The sequence below is a fragment of the Ambystoma mexicanum genome, chromosome 1p, assembly GCF_040938575.1.
Source record: "Ambystoma mexicanum isolate Mex_15411 chromosome 1p, UKY_AmexF1_1, whole genome shotgun sequence".
In the NCBI taxonomy this organism is placed as follows: Eukaryota; Metazoa; Chordata; class Amphibia; order Caudata; family Ambystomatidae; genus Ambystoma; species Ambystoma mexicanum.
Genome location: NC_090921.1, coordinates 602,817,782 through 602,841,581, shown reverse-complemented (window position 1 = coordinate 602,841,581; position 23,800 = coordinate 602,817,782). Strand labels below are relative to the sequence as shown.

Here is a 23,800-nt window from a genome sequence, read left to right as displayed (position 1 = left end):
ACGGGTAGAAAGGCTGTCTTGTGCGATAGTGTGCATGTGCAATCCAGATTTTGTAATAATGCATGGCATGGAGAGGGGAGTGTTGGGACCGCGGATAGTCATGAAGGTCCATGGATTATGGTCCTTATTGTATGCTAGAGAAAATTATTTGGGGCAAATAATTGTGTTGGTTCTTTTTCTCTTTCTCTAGTATACAATTGTCCATTATATCCATTAGCATAGTATACAATGCTGATGGGAATGTTGGAGAATCTTATTGAATCTACTTTACTGAAAAATGTTAAGTAGATGCAGTCTATAGGCTTATTTATTTTACTTGATTACAGCCTCGAAAGCATTTCAAAACCGCCCCCCCCCGCAAAGTTGTGTGTTGTAGTATATACAAAGTACTGTTGTCTTGGGAAGATATGGATCAACAGCCTCCTTTATGGCTTGCAACGTAGCTGGTGGGATTTCTGCCCCACAGGAAGTAGCATCAAGAAGATGAGGTAGAGGAAGACAGTGTACTACTTCCTGGAAAAAGGAACAGCCTTTCTGAGAGCATTCCAGTGGTTGGACATGGTGTGGTGGCGCATGGAGGTGGTAATGTAAGAGCACTGCCCTGGTTGTCCGTGACTGAGTACAATGTTGCACTCAGTGCATTTCACCTTGGTAGCCTTATCCTTTGGTACACCCCCAATGGTGGTGAAGATCTGCCACACCCATGATTCTCTCTGGGTGATAGAGCTAGGAATTTCCTCTACTTCATCTTCCTGGTCCTTTGATTGTTTTCTGCATTATTGCACTTTTTCCGTTGTCTAGGCCCTCCAGCAGGTGGTGGTGGTGGCTCCTGGGGAGGAGGGATGGCAGTAGCTGATGTCGTTATTTAAGATAAATAGCAGTTATGCTAAAATTCTTCCAAGCATGTGCTCTTTCCTAAATTGTAAATGGATAATAAGTAGGTTAGGTGTAGGAGCTGTGCAAGGGTACATTTTTAGCTTGAAACTTCCTATCCTAGATCAGCAAAACCTGCAGTTTCAAAGTGTTTGTGAAGCACGGCCCCTTTCTGGAAGCACAGACCCATTTGCAAACACGTGATAATGCTGCGTGCACATGGTCACGTGACACTGTCCAGAAAGTCGGTGATGTCAGACATTCATGAACGTTGGCGAACACAAAAACAGTGGCAAAAGTGGCAAAACGTTTATAGTAGTGTTAAAAATGTTGCTAGGAGGTAGGAATGGTGCAGTTTTAACTTAAAACCTTCTACTTCAACCGAAAATGCTGATATATTGGGGGTAAGTATGATATTACAAAGTTGTAGCAAATTAGGGTGCACTGGTAAAAAACTCATGAAATTCAGTGAAACAACTTTGTTAAAGAGACGTTATGGTTAAGTTGCACTAATGAAAACCTATGAAATTCGGTGAAAAAACGTTGTTAAAGGGACGTTATGGTTACAAGTAAATGCGAAAAACACCAAAAATTCACCAGTTTGGCAAGCTAAGCAACCATAACTCATGCCACCATTGTGCACCGCTAAGACTAACACCCAGGACATGAAAGATGGTATAACAAATGTCAATGCTGACATCACTGATGATATCAAATATGAAATAAATTTTGATGAAAAGTCCCTACAAGGTGTTGTGTTTATAATGTTGGCAACAACATGTTAGGGGTGATCAGGAGACCGATCCTGAACTACTTAATGTATTGAGGAATGTACTCATCAAAATAAAACATGATATTGGAGTATTATTGATACAGGAACCTAATGACCACACAAATAAGCAGTGGCTGCAGCATGCACCATAGAAGTACTATATTTGTAATCTGGTAATTTTGGATAGTAAAATAATGAATGCTACCTTATCAGAGTTTTGAGTAATGTTAAACATGGAATAAATAGCTAACAATTCAAGACTTACTACACACTTGTGTTAGTATAAACAATACCTCTTAAGACCCTCAATGCATACAAATCAGAAGCACATCTAGGGAAACTAAAGTAAGGAAGAAAGAAACAACATCACCAGAAAATGTCAATAACATTAAAGTTCATCTTCATGTATAAAAATGAATTGTGTGTTTGAGGCCTGCTTATTGCCCTGTGTATGTACACCATGAGCTGAGACCAAACACTAAGGAAAGTACTTTAAAAAATATGACAAGTTTAACGTTTAGATATATAGCACCTTTTGAATTTTTATATTCTGTCAGTGAACAAAAACACCTGGTCTAGATATGTGACATCATCAGTGATGTCATCAATGACATTTGTGATGCCATCTTTGATGTCCTAGGTGTTAGTCTTAGCAGTGCACGGTGATGGCACAAGTTATGGTTGCTTAGCTTATCAAAACCAGCGAATGTCTGGGGGTTTTCGGTTTTACTTGTAACAATAACGTCCATTTTACAGCGTTTTTTTACTGAATTTCATAGGTTTTTATAAGTGCAACTACCATAACATCCCTTTAACAAAGCTTTTTCACAGAATATATATGTAACCAACGTGATCAAGCGGTTTGCATACCGCGGAACGCGTCATTCTTTTATCATCATGGTTCCTTTTCCTGACGCATTTATATTAATGAAGTAAACGGTGTTGCCAGGAAATACAGAGGTGTTTTTTGTTTCCTCTCAACCGCCGCAGAGATATTTCTCCCGTTGCAGCTGCTCCCTGGAGTGCATTCCACTAGTTGCTTTTCCTTCGAAAGCTTCATTTTTCTATATGTATACATATATAATATACACACACTAAACCAATTGGTTCCGAATCATGTGGGAGATTTACTCCCACTAGTGACACATGGCAGATGTGAGGTCGAAATGCAGCGCTTTATGGGCACCTTTTCAAGAAATTACTTGGGAAAATGACAAAGAGCAAGGGAATCATTTGAGCTTTTGATAGCAACAACTGGAAAATGGTGTCAGTACTTGAGTACATGAGGCCAATGCCTGGAAAATGCCTATCTGATATCTATACACTAACCAAATCGGTTGGCTTTGCCAACGTTGGATTTTAACAGGACTTCAGTGCAAGCTCCTGATGCCGGGACACAGATTGCTTAGAAATCACGTGGCTGAAGTCACACTTCTTTAGGAAAGTTGTATTACACCAGGAATGCATTAGCATCTGTAATTAAGCCATTAACTCTCAGAAGCCTGCTTAGAAATAGCATTTGCAAGCCCTATACAGCACAATGTTTGATTCTATCATGTAAAACAGCTGGCTTAAGGAGATCCCAGGAGGGCGAGTTTTGGGTGGGGAGGGGCAGGTATTGGATGCCTCGATTAGCATTACAGTCTGTGGTGAATGAAAAACCAAACACCCAACCTGCATAGCTCTCAACCATTTGTGACTCAAAGGCGGGTGAAATCACCCCATTGTGTTTTTGGCGGGTGAGACGCCCATTGGAATGAATGGGCGTGCAGCAGGCTTGGGGGGTGAGTCAGCCCTTTACAAGGCAGGTGACACCCACCAAATGCGTGTGAGTTGAGAGCTATGAACCTGTGTTCTCTGCCTCACGTCCCTTTTCTCGTCTATATGTACTCAGATGCAATAGTTTTTGCTTAAAGGGGGCAAGACAACTAAACATTGTTTCAGAGATTAAAAAGCAACACTCCATCTGAAAGCATGCAAATGTGAGTTGTGTACAGACTTGCATGTAAGGCAACAGCTGTGGTGTGGCTTGCACATTAACTTCCTTTCGTGATGGTTTGAGGAAAGTTGCACATTTCCCATCACTAAGGCGCTGGTGCGTGAGAGGAGAGGAGCGCAGTACAATCTGTGGCGTGCAGGAGTCTTCACCGAAAAAGACCAGCATCACTGGAAAGGAGCCTAAAGCCATAATCTCACACTGCCTGTAAGTACACACTATTCATAATCACCAGTGCACGGAAACCAACTCTCACGTGTGTGCCTTCCTCTCAGGCACAAGCAATTACAGCGTTTGTGTATTGAGCATGGAAATACGTTGTGTGCATACTGCTGGGCAGGGTCGGACTGGGGCATATTATTTCTCGGGCACCAATGAAAAAGTGGTCCCCAGTTGCAAATTGTAATTCATTCTGTTTGAAAAGTACCCAAGGGTTTTTTTTTGATAAAATGTGATGCAAATTGTGTATTCAAAAGAATATTTATTCCGTAATACTGGTCAAAACTACTAGCCGCATGGTGAAGTAACTTATCAAACTGGCCCACACGGAGACGCTGCACTAGTGTTGAGTTTGGTATTTTTGCGGTGAACAGGGGGGGGTAATGCATTCGCTGTTTCTTTGTTGAAGGGGGATTGTGTACTTGCTATGAATGCAGCCAAAGGTTCATGTTAGGCAGCTTTTAATTGTAATTGCAAATGCTGCCTACCATGCAAATATGCTAGGTAGTGTTTACTCATTTGCGGAGCGTAGTGCAGTGCACATTTCCAGTGCGCCGTGCAAATTACCTACATTTGGCGGCGGAGAGCTGCCTACGTGTATGTCTACACGTAATGGCTCCGCACGGCCAAATTACGAGCTCGATTAAAATGATGTCACAAGTGACAAGATTTTGTATGTTAAGCAGACATGCTTAGCATCCTCCATCTAATAGATACTTTTATATATATGATTCGTAATTAATTGATTGGTACAAAAAAAGCAATTACAAACTGTATAACTACACAATTGTATTTATATTTCAAAAACCTGTTTATGGGGTTCCCTACTACCGCTTCTTGGTTGCCATGTCACACACACACTCCCAACAACACTTTTGCCTTTACCCTTGTTTTTGGAATGTTCTAGCTTAATTTCTTAATGCAATTTCACAATTAAGAGAGATTTTGCTCCATTTTGTAATTTTCTTTTTGCTATAAACACAAACACTCTTTACCTCCACTAACCAATAGCTCGTCTTTGCAACATGTTCACTGGATATTGAGTTGGCAGTACTGCAGTGAGATTGGGCAAGCACGATGCAAGCAATAGGCGGTGAAATGGGGGAAGACGGGGTATAATACTGGATCTAGTGCAATGTCAAACTAAAGTCATAAACGCGCCACTGGAGGTTGGGATAGCCTGAAAAATGCCAATCCGAAATATGATGAAAGGAATAAGGTGACTAACAACAAAAGTGCACATTGAAAGAAAGCTCAGCCCTGGAAATCGCATCGAGTTAGGGAGATATCAGTCCGGTTATTAAGAGCAGAATAATGGAATTAGGGCAGAATCAGTGTTCATGGTGCTGGTAAACATTATTACACAATGCAATGACAGTACAAAGCAGTGGTGTTTGTATACTGCAGTTTCTTTTTCTGCTATGATGGTTGAAGGTCTTCTGCAGTTGCACGGGCAGCACCAACTGAAACGAATATGCAAGGTACTGTATGCACACACAGACCACACTCCAAATGGAGCCCCAAAGATTTGGGAAGGGGTGCATGTGACCCTTGGCCACAAATGAAGAATAGGAATTCGGGAAAGGTGCAATTCTCAGGATAACAGGGACAGGGAAGCCACATGTCCTCAGCTAACCGTGGCGATTCCAGAAACACTCTATTGAAAGCCGGTGACCACTTCTAGGAATGGTTATTTTTCTCCATATCTCTAAGCTGGCGTGAGAGGGCAACTAGTTGCTGAACAGTCCCTCTGGTCAGTTGTGGCCAGCAGAGGTGGGCACCAGGAGTGAAAAGGAATTGAATTTGTGTTGGACACATTTGGCTTATGTCAGTGGCACACGCTTAACTCATAAGCTATCCACACAGACCTCAGTATAAATAAATCAATATTTGTTAACCCAATAAGACAGAGGAAGAAAAATATCTCTGCATCACCCACTGACATGCAAACTAAACCGCACACGTGTGTTTGTGTGCTTCAGAATCTCTCTTCTGTTTAAATAGCTGTAAGTTTACAATGTCACAGAGGACTTTTCAGCTTGCAATATTTGTATACAATCCTGGAAATTATTTTCTTATAATACATGACAGCCTGCGATGTCTATATAAAAGTCTGAAAATAATGTTCTTAGTGAAGGCTAGTTGTGAGTTCATAACTGATATGCAATAAGAAAATGGCATCACTACTGCTCTCTAATCACTTATTATGCTTCACTTGTGACCTCACAATGCCTTCTGCTCCAGCCAGTAGAGAACATTTCAGCTGTCACTGTAACACTTAATTAAAGCAGTGAAAAGCTTTTCAAACACCTTGCTTGCAGAGTCGTTTTCTGTGTCACTTTCCAACCACTAATTGACAAGGAACTGTTTATGGTACAAAGTTTCATGTGTGCACTGCTGGAGTAGAACTCATGTGAGCAAGAATATGTATGTTATTAGTTCAAGCATAACATTAACATTTTTTCAATACATTTTGTTAAACTGCTTGAACTATTTTCCCTCTAAGTTAACTGGGCTCAAGGCTGAGTCTTTCTACTGTTTCAACTGTTCGCGTAGTCCTCTTTCTATGAGCAGTGAGTGCCTCTGTGAACCAGTTGCTCACAACACCGCCTGTTCAGCCTTTCAGCTGTTAAGAATTTAAGTTCTCTCTGTTAACCTACCTTTTCAACCACTTTTTTTGAAATAATTGCCTCATGGGGGTTCCGTGTTTGGCAGCGTACTGAGGGTGCTTTTTGGTCGGTTGGACCAACCAGTGATCCTCGAAGCCCTTACAGCATACATACTATGCTGGAGTGCCATTGCCAGTGGTGCCCCATACACAATCCGGCATGTACCTGTTGCCCACCACGCGGCTTTCCCCCACTGACCTGCTGTCAGTGACTGTTACACCATGTAGTACGCAAAGACCATGCCGACTCTGCATTGCAGTAGCCCCTGGGCATTCACACTCACCAGCTCATCGCCATCTGTTGACTGATGGCACACGTGCTTGCCTGTGTAAATGAACTGGACAGACAAGAGGCTAAAACAAATGCTAGGTGATGTGCAGCAGTTGGTAGAAATGACAGAAAGGACAATCCTGGTTGCAACCTTCACGAGGAAAAAGGAAGAATCTCGAAATGTAAGTGGTACTTGAGCGAGTGGAGGCCACAGAATGGATCTATCCCATAGGAGTTGTGGGGAAACCCACAGGAAGGATAAGATTGTGTGGTGACCTGAGGGAATTTAATAAGATCATTGTAGTTGAAAAGTTCCCACCACCTAATATAAGTGTGTTTGGTAAGTGTTTGGTAGGTGAAGCTGAAATATGTAGCACATTAGATTTAGCCTCTGCCTATCACCAGATAAAGCTACATCCCAAAATCAACAGGGATTACGGCTTTTATCACACCAGAGGGCACCTTTCAGTTCAAAAGAATTCCTTTTGGATTAGTCTCTGTGGCAGCCATATTCCAAAGGGTCATACAAAACCACTTCAGGAAAATGCAGGGAGTATATTTCTTTCAAGATGACCTACTGATAGTAGGGAAAACACTTGAGGAACATGATCAAATATTAAGAATGGAAATAGAGGAACTCAAAGATGCAGGTTTGACATTAAAGAAGGACACAAGCAGGTTCAGGTTGGACGTGTTGAATTATCTTGGGCATAAGACAAGTAGTAGGAGTTTAGAACCGAGGACGGAACTAGTAGATGCAACTGTAGACAGGACCATGAGGTGTCCAGAGACAAACAGGGAGGTATGTATTTTCTTGGATTAGTGGACTATTATTCCAAATTCATAACTTATTTTGCAGATAAGTGCAATATCATAAAGTAGAGATGGGCACAATTTGTCGCACTAGCAAAAACAATACTCAATGTTGGGGTACTTAGAGTGCACAGTAAAACCCAGCTGTATTCAAAGCATTGAAACTCTGCCCGGACAGCATACAATGAGCTCTCAAAATTACAATGATTGTGAGTGGTTTTTATACCAAAAATACATAAGCAGTGATGGCATAATAAAATATCTATTACAGAATGTATGAGTGTTTCAAATTGGTTTGTTTCTGAAGCTTCATATAGAGTATATAGGTGATAGCTCCATCATTGGCTTACACATATCTGAGTGCTTCTCCTGAGCCCATCCCACTATAGATAGTGGCTTCAATACATCATCTTGTGAATAGTTGCTTGGTTGGCTCTGTTCATCATGGGCGGTGTGACAAGAAGGATCTCTATTGGTTGGCACTTTGATCACCAACCTTGGACACTTTGATGAGGCGTCAAGATAGGAGAGGGAGATATGGTGGGGGAAGAGAAATCTATGCTATGCAATAATTCCAATTAAAGGTAACTCCTAATCATTCCCAGGCGATGAGTCTGATCATTTCCTTTGTACTTGGCCTTGTGTATTGCCTAGTGTCTGTCTGTGTACTAAGCAGTTCAGCAGGTGTCTTATCTGTATTCAGCTCATAATGAATAGCCAGTGTTTTCAGTGTCTTAATCATGTGCTAGGAATGTGTGGAGAATCAAATGTCTCCTATTTATTGAGTTTTTAGCTCATTCTAATGTGCATGTTGTACTCTTTGTAACCACTTGAGATGCCCTTCATCTATTCCCTCTGGAGTCTTTTGGCTTGCCGATCTCATGTACCTGGGCATCAATGGCTGTTTGTGCTCTTATTAATTTAATTAACTTGGGAGGCTACTACTATGTTTCCTGGGAATTGTTATCTTTCCTTTGCGTTCTGCTCACTCACTACTCCCTTCCTAGCGCTCTGCCTTGGAACTCATTGTGAACTACTGTTTGGGCAAATTCAACACTTTCTAAAATAGATGTGTTTTTGTAAATTCAGCATCTTAGATTCTAATGCTTTGCTAATTCTTGGGCCTGCTGCAGCCTCCATGTTAAGAAAATGGCTGTACTGCTGCACTCTCGGCTCCATGTTAGTGACTTATATTCGTGTTCGTTCATATTACATTTGCCTTGTGCATCTGCCGGTTTCCCTGCCTGTGTATTCTGCATTTTTGCTACCTATAATTTCCTCTGCCATATCGGTGTAGTGAGTCCCTCTCTTGGTACGCTGGAACCTGCCTTCCTTGTATGCTATTGACAGCACACACATTGCGCATTCTACACTCTAGTTTCAATCCCTGCTAGTGTCCCTCAACCTAACTAATTATTTATGACAGATGTATGCGCATTAATGGTTTGACTGATTTATAGACTCTGCCTCAGCTGGTATCAATTCTCACCCCTATGCTCATGGGGCAGCAGGGCCTGTTTGTACTTTCTCCCACCTTTATAGTGACAAACAGTAGGAGGGGCAAACGCTGGTGCTGGCACATTTATATGCACCATTACCATAAGAAGATTATTCAACGCAGTTCTGAAATATGAATGGTTGGATATGTGTGAAGAAGAGTTTAGGGACATCAAAGGTGAAATATGAAAGCCCCTGCTCTAATATATTTTGGTGTGGAAGATGACTGCATAGTAATGGCGGATACTAGTGACAAGGGATTGGGAGCTGCACTTTTACAAGAGAAGGGAGAAGTAGAAAGAGTGACAGCTTTTGCATCTTGCACCTTGAGGGGTGCAGAGGAGAAGCATTCAGAGAAAGAGGTGCTCAGTATTGTCTGGGCAGTTGATACATTCAAGCTGTTTCTATGTGGTAGGAGATTTAGTGTAAGAACAGACCACAAATTATTGGTAGGTATTTTAGCAACAAAAGTCTGGAAGGTTCATCTGGCAGGATTTTGAAATGGGTGTCAAGAATCCAAGGCCACAACATGATAGTAGAGCATATATCGGAAAAAAAGATTGTTAAGCAGATGGCCTGTCAAGGTACAGTGGTGAATTCCAGGAAGAGAGGAAGACATAGAAGTACAGGAGGAGGTTTTTCTATTTGCTGGACAAATCATTAACCATGAGGAATGAAATGCAGCAGAATTAGAAGATGTGAGTCTGAGGAAACGTAAAGAGATGGTGAGTAACATTTGGAGAGGATATGAATATGAGGAAGATTCTAGACCATATCATAGAGTCAGAGATGGATTGAGATTAAGAGAGAATTTTATAGTAAAGGGGTACAAAATAATACCACCGAAAGGAATGAGAAAAAAGATTTTAGACATTTGCCATGAAGGGCACTTAGGAATGACAAGGATGAAACAGAAGATTGAGGGAGACTATTGGTGGCCAGGTGTAGATAGAGATGTGGAAAGGTACCATCGTGAGAATGCATCAGGATTACAAGGACAGTGACAAAACACCAAAGGCAAGCCTTAACAGAAATTACCTGTTCATTTGTTTCTTAGAAATATTGGGGCATTTAAATGATGTACGCAGTAGGAAGAAATATATAAATGTGCTCATGGATTTATACTCAAAATGGGCTGGGTTAATGGTGCATGAGGCAGATAGGGCAGTCATAAGATTTTTGAAATGGGGGAAGTATTTCCTACAACGTTGTTGACGGACAATGGGATGCAGTAGACCTCGAATGAGATGGAGGCCTATTTATGATGAATATGAGTGCACCATGTGAAAACCTTGTTATATCACCCATAGACCAATGGTGCCATTGAAAGATTCAATCGAACACTCATGGACTCAGTTAGAATGTCTGTTAGCAATGGGAGGAATATGATAGAAGATGTAGAGAAGAAGTTAGTGGCATCTTAGTGGCATCTTAGTGGCATCTTAGTGGCATCTTTTCTCCATCTGAGCGTGGAGAGCGGTCGCCGGTGGCCTGAGGGGATCAGCAGGCCTGGAAAGCCCTGCCTGGGCCTCCGTGAGTTTTTGTTTTCTTTGTGCTTTGAAAAGGAAAAGAAAGTGAATTGTTTTCACGCGCTCCCAGCGCGGTGTTTGGCCTGCTCCTGCTCCCCCCTCCCACTTCCTGGTCTTCCCCTCCCTCCCCGCCTCCCTGCCCGCCCACACCCCCCCCCCCTTCCTCTCCCTCTGCCTATAACCTCCCCCCTCCTGGGCAGCCCTCTGCCCGGCAGCCCCCGCGGCTAAGGGCCCCAGGCCAAGGGCGACTCCTTCAGTGCGGCTCCCTGTGTGTCTGCAGGTGTCCGCAGGGGACGCCAGGCGCCAGCTCCTCCGCTTTCCGGCCCACCCCTCCTCACCTTGCTCACCTCATCCGCATGATGCCTCGCCCCCCTATTCCAATTCTTTGGTAAACTAGGGTGTTTTTCTCCCCCCGCAGGATTCTCACACTTAGGTGGCCCTGACCTACTACGCATTACTGTTTGCTCTGCATTGTGTTAAACTAGGGTGCTTTTCTCCCCTCGCAGGATTCTCACACTTAGGTGGCCCTGACCTACTACGCATTACTGTTTGCTCTGCATTGTGTTAAACTAGGGTGCTTTTTCTCCCCTCGCAGGATTCTCACACTTAGGTGGCCCTGACCTACTACGCATTACTGTTTGCTCTGCATTGTGTTAAACTAGGGTGCTTTTCTCCCCTCGCAGGATTCTCACACTTAGGTGGCCCTGACCTACTACGCATTACTGTTTGCTCTGCATTGTGTTAAACTAGGGTGCTTTTTCTCCCCTCGCAGGATTCTCAAACTTAGGTGGCCCTGACCTACTACGCATTACTGTTTGCTCTGCATTGTGTTAAACTAGGGTGCTTTTCTCCCCTCGCAGGATTCTCACACTTAGGTGGCCCTGACCTACTACGCATTACTGTTTGCTCTGCATTGTGTTAAACTAGGGTGCTTTTCTCCCCTCGCAGGATTCTCACACTTAGGTGGCCCTGACCTACTACGCATTACTGTTTGCTCTGCATTGTGTTAAACTAGGGTGCTTTTTCTCCCCTCGCAGGATTCTCACACTTAGGTGGCCCTGACCTACTACGCATTACTGTTTGCTCTGCATTGTGTTAAACTAGGGTGCTTTTTCTCCCCTCGCAGGATTCTCAAACTTAGGTGGCCCTGACCTACTACGCATTACTGTTTGCTCTGCATTGTGGTAAACTAGTGCCCTCCACTCACTTCCTGTCTGCATACTCGTGGCGTCCGCCTCCCCTCCTACTCCATGGTGCTCTCTATCTCGCCTATCTACTCTAACTGCTTCTCCATTGACTATCCTGCTCTCCTCACTAAATCCGGTAGGAAAAAGTTTAAAAAGGACATCCTGGTCTCCAACCCAGGCCTCCCTATCGCTGACACCTACACGAGCGCCTGCTCCAAGGAAACTCTCACTGACATTCTCTTTTTCGTGCCTTCACCTGACCTATGGACCCCTCACATGGTCGCTGTGCTCTCTCCTTTCTCCACCTCTCCCATTAATGGTGGCACCCGTTGGGATGTCCTCTTGGCCCCTTTCCACTCCTCTAAAGCCATCATTAATGTCTATGCTAACGGGACCGTCTTGGTCCAAGGCCCTCAGGCCAACCTTCACCTCTTTGATAGACGCTTCCCATGCCTCATCAACTTCCTCTCCGCTCCCGCTGTCCCCCCTCCTCTGTCCTCGGCTACCTTGCCTCTCCCCTCCCTCCCTGACCCTTCTCTTGCTCCCTCTTCAACTCCTTCTCTAACACCTCCGCAGGGCGTACCTCTGATCTGTACCCCTCCCCGGAAGTTTTTCAAGGGTGGCAACCTTCTCCACATTGCCACTCTAAATTCTCGCTCTGCCATCAAGCACTCCTCTGATATCTGTCGCCTTCTTGAGGAACTGGACCTCGACGTCCTCGGTCTCACTGAGACTTGGTTCACTGCCAGCTCTGCCACCAGCTTCGACACACTCCTACCTGACGGCTACAAGATCCTCTCCGTGCCCCGGCCCAACCGCTCAGGGGGTGGTGTTGCCCTTATCTTCCCTGAGTGGATTCCTGCCACTGTCACTCCTACGCAGACCTACTCCTCTTTTGAATATCTTGTCTGCCGACTCTCTCTCTCTCCTAGCCATTCCCTTACCGTGGCTACTATCTATCGGCCACCTGGTCAAATTTCCTCCTTCCTCTCTGAGTGGGCTGACCTCTCCTCCTCACTCCTGTCCTCAACCACCCAACTCCTCTTTCTCGGTGACTTCAACATCCACCTCGATGCCTCCTGTCCCCTCACTGGTCTCTTTCGCAAACTCTGCAACTCTCTCTCACTCTCTATTCTCCCGTCTGGGCCTACTCACTCTGCAGGGCACACTCTTGATGCTCTGATCTCTTCTGACCTTCCCCTCTCCCTCCCTCTCTCCACTCCTCTCTCCTGGAGCGATCACTTTCTCCTATCCTCCCACCTCTCCCTCCCTACCCCACAGGCAAAGCCACCCTCTTCACTGCCACCCACCTTCTCGGTCATCCGGCCCATGAAGCGCGTGTCAGTTGAGGCCTTCGCTGCTACCTTCTCGCCCCCTCCTCCCCCCCCGGCTGACTCCCACCCTGACACAGCCCTCTCCATGCTCTATTCCTCTATATCTGATACTCTCGATATCCTTGCCCCCGTCATGAGAATCCGCCTGAAGCCCAAAGCCAAATGTAACTCCTGGTATGACTCGGATCTCGTCACCCTAAAACGCAAGTGCAGGGTGGCAGAGAGGAAATGGCGTGCTTCATGTTCATCCTCTGACAAACTGGCCTGCCGCCTGCTCCAAAGGCAATACCGGCTCTCCGTTCTCACCAAGAAGAGAGCCCTTATCCAAGCCCGCATCTCTGAGGCATCTAACAACTCGGCCGAACTCTTTAAAATCTGCAAGGAGCTGGCCAACCCTGCTGCAGTCTCTACCTCTCCTGTCCCCTCCCAGGCCCTCTGCACTGCACTGGCCTCGCACTTCATCTCAAAAACTCAGGACATCCTGTCCGCGCTCTCCTCCGCTCTTCTCCCTCCCTCTCTTCCCGGCTCTTCCTCTTGCTCTCTTGCAGCCGCCCCTCCGCCCTCCTTCTCTGCTTTTCCACCTTTTTCTGCTGATGAGGTTTCCAGACAAGTCCGATCTATGAAAGCCTCGTCTAAACAGGTTCACCCCTGTTCCTCCAAAACCATCAAGGACCACATCGACTCCCTGGCTCCTGCCCTGGCTGACTTTTGCAACCACTCATTCGCCTCTGGAGTCTTCCCATCCCCCCTCAAGCACTCCCTTGTGCACCCCCTCCTCAAGAAACCCTCTTCCGACCCCTCCTGCCTGGCCAACTATCGCCCAATCTCCATTACTCCCTTCCTGGGCAAACTCCTGGAGAAACTGGCCATCTCCCAGCTTAACCTCCATGCTGAATCTGTTGGTAATCTTCATGACCATCAATCCGGCTTCAGAGCGGCCAGAAGCACGGAAACTGCTCTCCTGAACATCCGTGAGGACCTGCTCCTGAACCTCGATTCCAACACTCCCTGCGTTCTCATTCTGCTCGATCTCTCCTCTGCCTTTGACACTGTCAACCATGCCATCCTGCTCAACCGTCTCCGTGATAACCTGGGTATCACTGGTCAGGCTCTGGCATGGCTGACCTCTTTCCTTTCCGGTCGACCCTCCCAGGTCCAAATGGGCTCCTTCCTCTCTGACATCTTTTTCTCCAACTGTGGTGTCCCCCAGGGATCCAACCTCTCTCCCTGGCTTTTCAACCAGTATCTGGCACTCCTTGCCCACCGCATCGCCGCTCTCTGCCCCCACTTCCAGTGCTATGCGGACGATACCCAGCTCATTTTCAGGCTACCCTCGGCCTCCTCCTCTCCTTCCCTCATCTCCGACTGTCTGTCTGCTATCCAGGAATGGTGTGCCGCCAATGACCTCTGCCTTAACGCCAGTAAGACTGAGATTCTACTCATCGGCACACCCACTCCCTCCTTCCCTGCAGCTCTCTGGCCGGCCTCCCTTGGCCCCCTTCCCGCCCCTACCTGCAAGGCTAAAAACCTCGGGGTCATCTTCGACTCCACACTCTCCTTCTCTCCTCATATATCTGACGTCTCTAAGAAGTCACACTACCAGCTGCACCTCCTCAGAGGTATTCTTCCCTTCCTCTCCTTCCCCCAGAAGCTCACTGTCTCCCGAGCCCTGGTTCTCTCTAGGCTGGACTACTGTAACAGCCTCTATCTTAATCTGCCTGCCTCCACTCTCCGCCCTCTGCAACTTATCCAGAACAGAACTGCGAGACTTGTCCTTGGCCTCAAGCCCAGGGACCGTATCTCTCCAGGACTGAAATCTCTTCACTGGCTCCCAGTGGCTGCGAGGATTAAGTTCAAAACCCTCTGCATTGTCCACAAGGCCTTCTGGGGCCTGGGGCCTAAATACCTTCAACTCTCTCTTCCTAAATATCTTCCTTCACGAGCCCTTCGCTCATCCGTCTCCAACTTCCTCATGGTCAGCCGCTTCTCGAAGCAACGAGCTGGGGGTAGATCTCTCTCCGCAGCAGGGGCCTCCCTCTGGAACAGCCTTCCTGCCTCCCTGAAACTTGAGGAGAACCATCTCCGGTTCCGGAAGTACCTCAAAACCTTCCTCTTCGCTTCTGCCTTCTCTCTCCCTCTCCCCTGCTAAACCTGCTTAACTCCCCACTGAATTCTGCACTAAACCTGCATCTGGGCCACTCTCAGCGACCTCGGTCCAGGGCCCAGCCACTCTCCACTTGCACTGCCTCCCTGGCTCCCCCTGCACTGTGGGACTGTCACTGTATCCCTACAGCCCCCCTTCCCAGCACTTGCTCTGCACTTACCTCGCACTTGCCACCAGCTGGCCCTTTTTATTTATTATTTATTATTTATTATTTATTATTTTATTACGCTACTTACCTTGTACTGCACTTCCCCCCCACCTCCTCCCCTTGCACTTTCTCCTTTTCCCCTTACCTCTGCACTTGCGCGATCTGAATGACACCTGGCCTAGTAGGATCGTTTGTCTGTCTTCCCCTTGTTTCCCTCCCTCCCTGCCTCGTCGCGCCTTGAAACACTTGTGTATAGGCGCGTTACAAATACCATATCATATCATATCATATCATGTATGCTGGCCCCTCACTCTACCACAGGACTTGATCCCTTCAAAGTAATTAGAAGAAGGAAACCATGTACTGTGATGTGTTCACTATGGATGGGCTTAGCTAGGTATATTGAATCGGCCTAAGGGTGGGGGTATACATCAAAGGAAGGGGGACATGCATGGGTCCTAAAATTGTGGTGGACATGTTGAAAGGTGCTGTGATCACAGTTGATAGAAGGGTGTGGAACAAGAGTAAAATTGTGTTAAGAAAGTGATTTGTATACAAAGGAAGGCTTGTGAGAAATCTAGAATGAAAGAGAGAGAGCACAGTTGGGAGAGAAGAGGGAAGGGCTCCTGGGGGTCTTTAATATGAGCCCATAAATAAATGAACCTGAAAAGGACTTAACATAGTTATTCGTGCTTTAACACCTACCCACTCTAACAAGCAACCTATAAGGGCAGGGTGGGCATCTGTAGATTTCTCCTTAAACTAGTAAGGACATTGTTTACTGAGGAAACCCACATATCGTATGGTGTCTGAGATTACCATCAATGCTAGCAAGTTCCAGAGATTTCTGCTTCACAACCTGTCTCCTGATGAACACTCAGTGCCCCATTATGAGTTTGGTGGTAACTGTAAATCTGGCAGCAGTTGCCAAATACGTCCAGATTTACTGTCTGGCCAGTTCATTGGTGGTTTAAATACTTCTGGTCGTATTTCAAGGTGGACCTTCAGGTAAATCTGCCTATTTTTACCTCCATCCCAGGTGGACATAAAGATGGCCCATAAAGATTGTGGAACTTTTTCAGCTATATAGAAGGCAAGCACAAGCACCTCCAAGTCAGCTTGTGGGTGCCTTCCTGCCCGCTAGGTCTGACCAGGCGGGCGTACCGGCACCTGCGAGCAGACACTGATGGTAGCACCGGCACCGGTGCTACCATCCTCCCCATTCCAATTGAGCCCTGTGGGGCTCAAATGGGAATAGCGACTAATTATTACCAGCACCTGGCAATGGGCAAATACCGGGTCCGCCGGGGCCGGTAAGCCCCGGTAATTGCCTATTGCCGGCTGCTGGTAAAAAAACAACTCCAGCGGCAGCCATGCCGGTATTTACCGGCATTTACCGGCACAGCTACCACCAAACTCGTAATGAGGGCTATAAACATACCCCTTCTCCATCAAGGCTGCTTCCGGGTCCTTGCGTGCCCGTAAGCCCCTGTGCACACTTTTTTGCGTTACAGGGCATGACCATTCAATTTAGAAAGACTGCTCTGTTTGGTCACAGAGCAGTCTTTCACAATCTTTTTTGTTAATATCCCCGCAAAAATATCGCCATACAAAAATATTGCCATATATTTGCGGCGATAATAAGGAATGGAACCTGCAAGGGACACCCCTGCAACCCCCACATTAGTTTTAAAGGAGCGGGGGCCACTCCCACAACCCCCGCTCCCAAAAACCCCCAAAAAATATCACCTATGGCCGTTCCAGACGACCATATATACAGCGATATTTTTGGTGGGGATAATATGTAGTGATGCCATTTTTCTTTGTTATTGGATGTTGTAAAACTTTGTTTTAACTTGGCACCTGTCACCCACCACCGTGCAGCTTTCTGATCGGTGCCACCTTTTGCTTTGAAACCTTGCACTACCTCTATGTAATGTTCACCGTGCCTTGTGGTCCATGGGTCTTAATTTCGGTCTGATTCAGCTATTAACATCAATACTTACTTTAAGGTTCCCTATTTATAAATATGCTTCTCAATCAACTAGCAGCTAATTACACAGGCATGTGTAACGCTCACCTTATATCCACAGAGACGCCACCCAACTGGACTGGATCGCTTCCGATTCGGGTTCACCTCCCCAGGGGACTCGTTCTGCTGTGGGTCTATTCTGGAAGACAGGAGTTCTGTTTTAGCCACAATCTTCTTCTTTATGGGCCCACCTCCCAAGTGCCCCCCTACCATCCCCTTAGAGTCTTCCTCACCTGGTATCTAGATAAGATGGGCTCGCCATCCTGCTGTTCTGTGCAGGGGTGCGTCGTGGCTGGGCACCTTACTGCCAAGTTTCTTCACTGGCGTGGGCCCGGGAGTGCAGTCCTGCTGCGACTCCGCTCTTGAGGTAAGTCTATAATTCTTAAAGAGTGTGTGTCTGTAATAGTACTTGCCCTGTTAATCTCCTCCTTTTCTCGTAGGTGCAGAAGGGATGATGAAGACGTCGAGCTGATGGAGAGGGCAATACTCGAGAAGGTGAGTGAAAGCGCGAAGCGTGTCGCTATGAGCGTCTTTGGAATTTGGCTAACCTGTGCTGTTCTTCCCTTACAGGTCGCCGAGAAGTTCCTGGAAGAAGTGCGATCAGATGGAAGTGGAACGCAGAGTGGAAGATGTCCAGACCGCTGTCGAATACTAGGAGAGCTTCGGTAGGTAAGTGCCAGTCTGAAAGGCGTTGGAATCGACAGACAAATGCTAACTAAATTGTCCTCTTCCCTCTCTCTCTCTAGGATGTTGCTTGCTGGTGAAGGCAGGATCCAGAGAAGACTCCAGAGCGATTGAGGAGCAGGATTGCTGAACAGGTAAGGAGGAATAATGGTGTTCTTCTTCTCTCCCCAGATGCAGGACTGGAATGCTGCAAGCAGGTCTCGGTGAACGTCACGCTGAGTGCAGAACAACGCGAAGCACGTTCTTCAGCTCGGGCGTGGCTTAAATAGCCTATCGGTATCCCAGGTGCCTCCAGGGGAGACCACACCCTAGATGCTAGACTGCATGGTTCAGTTCCGAACTGAACCCTTGGGGGCAGTCATGTTGGTCCATTCCCCAATGGGAACTCCATCTGCCATATGAGCCTGGCGCCAAAGGCGCCAGGACTGGCTTGTGGTGAGGCCCAGAGACCCCGAGTCCCCAAGCCAGGAGCTATGGCCGTGACAGCATGTGTGTCCCTGAAAGTACTGAAAACCTACATTGCAATGCGATCCTGATGTGCCAACGTGGGCAAGTCTGTGAAACTTAAATCCAAGAAAAGGTCAGCTATTTATTTTTCTTCATTTATCACCAAGCTCTTCAATTTCTATCCCCCAGCCCAATTAAATGGTCCTTGCCATCTGTGCTATAAATGACAGTTCCAGGTGGTCTGTTTTCCTTACTGGTTACGTGACCCCTAGTCTCACAGTGAAAATGTGCAATAATGGAACTATTATGGTGTTTGGAATCCATACAATTCTTCTGATCATCTCCATTACAGTTGGTCACAGGTCCATCTTCCAACAGCCAAACCCTGAGGTTGCTGTCTCACACTACCTCAGTTTCTTTCCCAGACCCATCAGCCTTCCTGGGGTTATTCTGTGCAACCACACATTCTCCTGCCAGATGGCCTTCCACCCAAAGGATGACTTTGCCTGCACCTGCTCCCACCATACCACCTGTCCATGCTGCCTCCATTGTCTACTGTAGAGGTGATAACTCTGAAAAGGAGCCTAAACGGAAGCACACTGAACTCCAGGTTCACCACATGCGCGTCCCAAACATTCATGGTTTTCTTCAGGACCTTGACATTGATGTACTGTCACTAACTGGAATGTGGTTCTGTGGCAGCTGCCATACCATCTTGTAGCTTCTCTTGCCAGTTGGTTACAAGATCGGATCTATTTGAGAAATCTGCAGCTGAAATGCCTGAGTCCCAAAGTGTGAAGCTGACATCCTCATATTTCGAAGATGTTGAATGCTTTTCTGGGACATATGTGCCCTGCTTTTCATGCAATGTAAGCGAGGGACACCCACATAACCCTGAAGCCCATAATGCTGAACTAGGGGAGGGGAGGACACCACTGCAACCCCCCTCCTCCCCTTGTTCAGCATTATGGGATTCTAAATGTTCTACTATGCTGAATGCGCACACAATGTGCATTTAGTATTTTCTTTTCGATATTTTCTGCCACTCCCACAAGATCATTGCAAAAACTTCAAACAAATCACCAGTGCAGAGGCATTGCACTGATCCACAATGCCTATCTCAATTGTGTGGAGATCCCTACTAATCACCACTTCCTCTTTGAAATGCCTGGCCTGCACATGCGCTCTCAAATCCAATACCAACCTGGTTGTCATTTACAGGCCTCCTGGTGACCCTCTGGCCTTATCCAAAGAATGGGTGGATTACATTAGTGAACTGATTTTGACTTCAGAGGAGATTTCCATCCTGGGTGACCTAAACATCTGGCTCAATGCTGCACTAAAAATCCATGGTGACCTTCCTGGATTATCTTGATAGTAGGAACATTTCTTTTCTGCTGATGCCACCAACACATGAGGGAGGCAACATTCTGTATGCAACCATCTCTGCCAACCCATCTCTGGTGGTTCTGGCAATCCCACCTCTCTCTGGATTTGACCACCACCTCTTACTTTCTATCTTTACTTGGACCTTGCCTTAAATCTGGCCTCTCACCGACGAGTGTGACAACTACATCACAGTCCGGCAGAGGAAACCGATTACCACTGAAAACATCTTGCAAGGTTCCATTGCTTCACCCTCGCCATTTCCTCTCTGCATTATGACCTCCGATCCCTTTATTCCGACACACATGTATGATACAACAGAGATTTGGAGAAAATAGGCAATTTAAGACAGGTGGCAGATAACCAAGGACAAGGAAGACCGGACAACGTGATCTGGCCACTTAAAAGGCTACCACTGGGCCATCAGCACAAAAAAAGGACTTTCTTCATTGACCCTTCACGCTAGCTCACAGCCAATCCAATGACGTTTTTTGAAAATCAGCCATAAACTCAGAAACCCTAGTGAATGTGATGCTCTTATTTCGTCCTCATTATTTGATTTGAATTATTTGTATAACGCAAAACCCAAATAGGGTACACAGCAAACGTGTGTCTGAGCGCAGGAGACATTGGCAGAGAAATTGCAGAGGGATGAATTGACATGAAGTTGCACAGTTGAAATTAGGAGGAAAGGTACGCTTTAAGGTTTCTCCTAAAGGCTAGCAACGAGATCAGCTCATCATTACCCCCAACCCTCGACCCCTTGCCTGGTCTCAGCCCTCCCCCCTTCTGGGGCCCACCACTAAGTAACTTGTTTGGCAGTTGGCATTGTATAGATCAAATATAAATCGTCATCGGGTGATTCATTTATAAAGTTCTGCGTGCAATTGCAATTTTTGAAAATTAAATCATTCATGTCACTGCCTGCAAAAGGAACACATTTTGTTGAGCATCACAATTTGATTTGGATTCACAGTTTTGGCATGTCTCAACTAAGACGTTTTTGATAGCCAAGGAACGAAGGTTACACACATACATCTTGTTTGCCCTACCAAGAAAAAGGCATTTTCATGGCCTCTAATTAAGACTGTTGCATGGCACCTGACTGTCCGGTGTCTAACATATGCATAGTTGATTATGGATGTGATCCTGTGGTGCAATTTAAATATGTTATAGTTAGTAACACAGATTCCATTTTTGAGGCTTAAGATGTTTACCAGTACACACGCCCTCCACTCCCCATCCTACCTGAGACTGGGTGATCAGATCCCATTGTTTCCTCCACTGGTTGCTTCTAGATGCCTTGCTGACAAGTTGCCCGTCCTGTGCTTGTTTCCCTGCTTCCCTCACTGTGTTCTTCCCCCTATGCATCCCTTGTTAGCTTCCTGCTCCCTTGTTTCCCTGCTTCCCTCAGTGTTCTTCCCCCTATGCATCCCTTGTTAGCTTCCTGCTCCCTTGTTTCCCTGCTTCCCTCACCGTGTTCTTCCCCCTATGCATCCCTTGTTAGCTTCCTGCTCCCTTGTTTCCCTGCTTCCCTCACCGTGTTCTTCCCCCTATGCATCCCTTGTTAGCTTCCTGCTCCCTCGTTTCTCTTCTTCCCTCACCGTGTTCTTCCCCGTATGCATCCCTTGTTAGCTTCCTGCTCCCTCGTTTCCCTGCTTCCCTCACCGTGTTCTTCCCCCTATGCATCCCTTGTTAGCTTCCTGCTCCCTCGTTTCCCTGCTTCCCTCACCGTGTTCTTCCCCCTATGCATCCCTTGTTAGCTTCCTGCTCCCTCGTTTCCCTGCTTCCCTCACCGTGTTCTTCCCCCTATGCATCCCTTGTTAGCTTCCTGCTCCCTGGTTTCCCTGCTTCCCTGCTTCCCACACCGTGTTCTTCCTCCTATGCATCCCTTGTTAGCTTCCTGCTCCCTCGTTTCCCTGCTTCCCTCACCGGGTTCTTCCCCCTATGCATCCCTTGTTAGCTTCCTGCTCCCTCGTTTCCCTGCTTTCCACACCGGGTTCTTCCCCCTATGCATCCCTTGTTAGCTTCCTGCTCCCTCGTTTCCCTGCTTCCCTCACCGGGTTCTTCCCCCTATGCATCCCTTGTTAGCTTCCTGCTCCCTCGTTTCCCTGCTTCCCTCACCGGGTTCTTCCCCCTATGCATCCCTTGTTAGCTTCCTGCTCCCTTGTTTCCCTGCTTCCCACACCGTGTTCTTCCCCCTATGATTGTAAAGTGCCCTGTTGCTTCCTGAGGCTACGTCTGCGTTCTATATACACCATAATAATAATGATAATGTGTGCGATGTGCGCCTCATGGGACCTGCTCACACCGGCATCGAGATATTGCCTCATCACATCAGGAATGTGATAACATTACATAATCTTAAAGTATTTTTCTAGGTACAGCAATCCAAAAGATGCCACCAATCTGCCCCTTTCCCCTTTGAAGTCAACTAGTTATTACACTAGTTATCACATGAACATATGCAAGAGGATTGACGGTGTTTACATCCTGTGGATGATCAGCACTTTTGAAAAGCAACACCTATCGCATTTCTGATGTGCTTATGAAAGGGCTTGTTTGCTGTTTTTTTTTATTTATTTTTTTAGAAGCGCGCTAAATTCCCAAAGTCCTCAGAGCACAGCAAGAAAGAGGAGAAGCAGATCAACAGGATTCCAGTAAGGTCAGACAGGAAGGAAGCCATTAGCCAAACTAAAGAGAAGAGTTGTTATACTTCTCTTAAAAAGTGCTAAAGACTGAGATGCTTTAGTTCCATTCCGGTGGAGCATGAACGTCAAAGGTAGCTTCTCCACATTTTTCAAGTGAGGTTGAGCCAGCTGAGGAGTATCAGAAGAGCGCAGCTCCCGACGGGAGAGTGTCAATGACAATCTCCTAGATAGATACAGGGAAGCGCACTTAATCTGACATTTAAAGGCACTGACAAGTGTAAAGGCAGGAGACAATGGCCCTCATTACGACCTCGGCGGTAGCCATGCCGCTATTGGCGGCATGGCTGCCGCTGAAATCGCGTCCGGGTCCACGGAATGAGGAATTACTGGGCCATTCCGAGTTCGGAAGGCCCGGTAATTCCTCCCTCCAAGGACCCGGACCCGGTCCTTCCCCATTCCCATTTCAGCCCCCATAGGGTTGAATGGGAATGGGAGAGGGAGCAAACAACGGGGCTTTACGAGTTGGCCCGTTCTTTGCTCCCTCTTCCCCTCGCGAGACCCAGTAAGCACGCCTGGTTTGACCAGGCATTACTTACCAGGTCCCGCAAGGGGACCTTGTAATGAGGCGGTACAGGGTTAACGGCGCCGGCACCTTTTACGGCGCCGTTAACCCTGTACCGCCAGGGTCGTAATGAGGCCCAATATCTTGGCTTGTATATGGGTGTCATTCAATGCAAAACCTAACCACTGGACAACACCCCGTCAAGTATGGCAGGGAAAATAATTTGAAAAAAATAAAATGGGGTGGATTTGATGTTCATGAGCTGATGAAACTAATGCTCAGTGATGCTGAACAGAGCAGAGATACATTAAAACATGGACACGGTAGCAAGTTTAAAAGGGGTTTGTCGTGGTAAACAATGACTACGCAACATTAAAGAACTACAACTATTGTTTGCAAATCACTATTGTAGAGAAACGGTTAGAAGGATGTCGGGGAATCTTTTCGCTGCACCATCTGGGCTTGAATCAGTAATTGTGATTTAAGCACAGTACAAGGCAACACATGACGATGCCTATTTTGTAACATATCCCCATGCTTGTATGCTCACCTGCAATGAGCATAAGT

At 46.5% G+C, this 23,800-nt stretch overlaps 1 protein-coding gene across 1 annotated transcript in view; it reads left to right on the top strand.

Annotated features, from left to right (window-relative positions):
* The first annotated feature begins 3,747 nt into the window (after positions 1-3,747).
* The window catches only part of LOC138576626 (CD209 antigen-like protein E), a 221,191-nt gene continuing 201,138 nt past the window's right edge, over positions 3,748-23,800 (top strand). The window contains exon 1 of the mRNA XM_069649569.1: positions 3,748-3,848. The gene's annotated coding sequence lies outside the window, so the exon portion shown is untranslated. The remainder of the gene's footprint in view (positions 3,849-23,800) is intronic.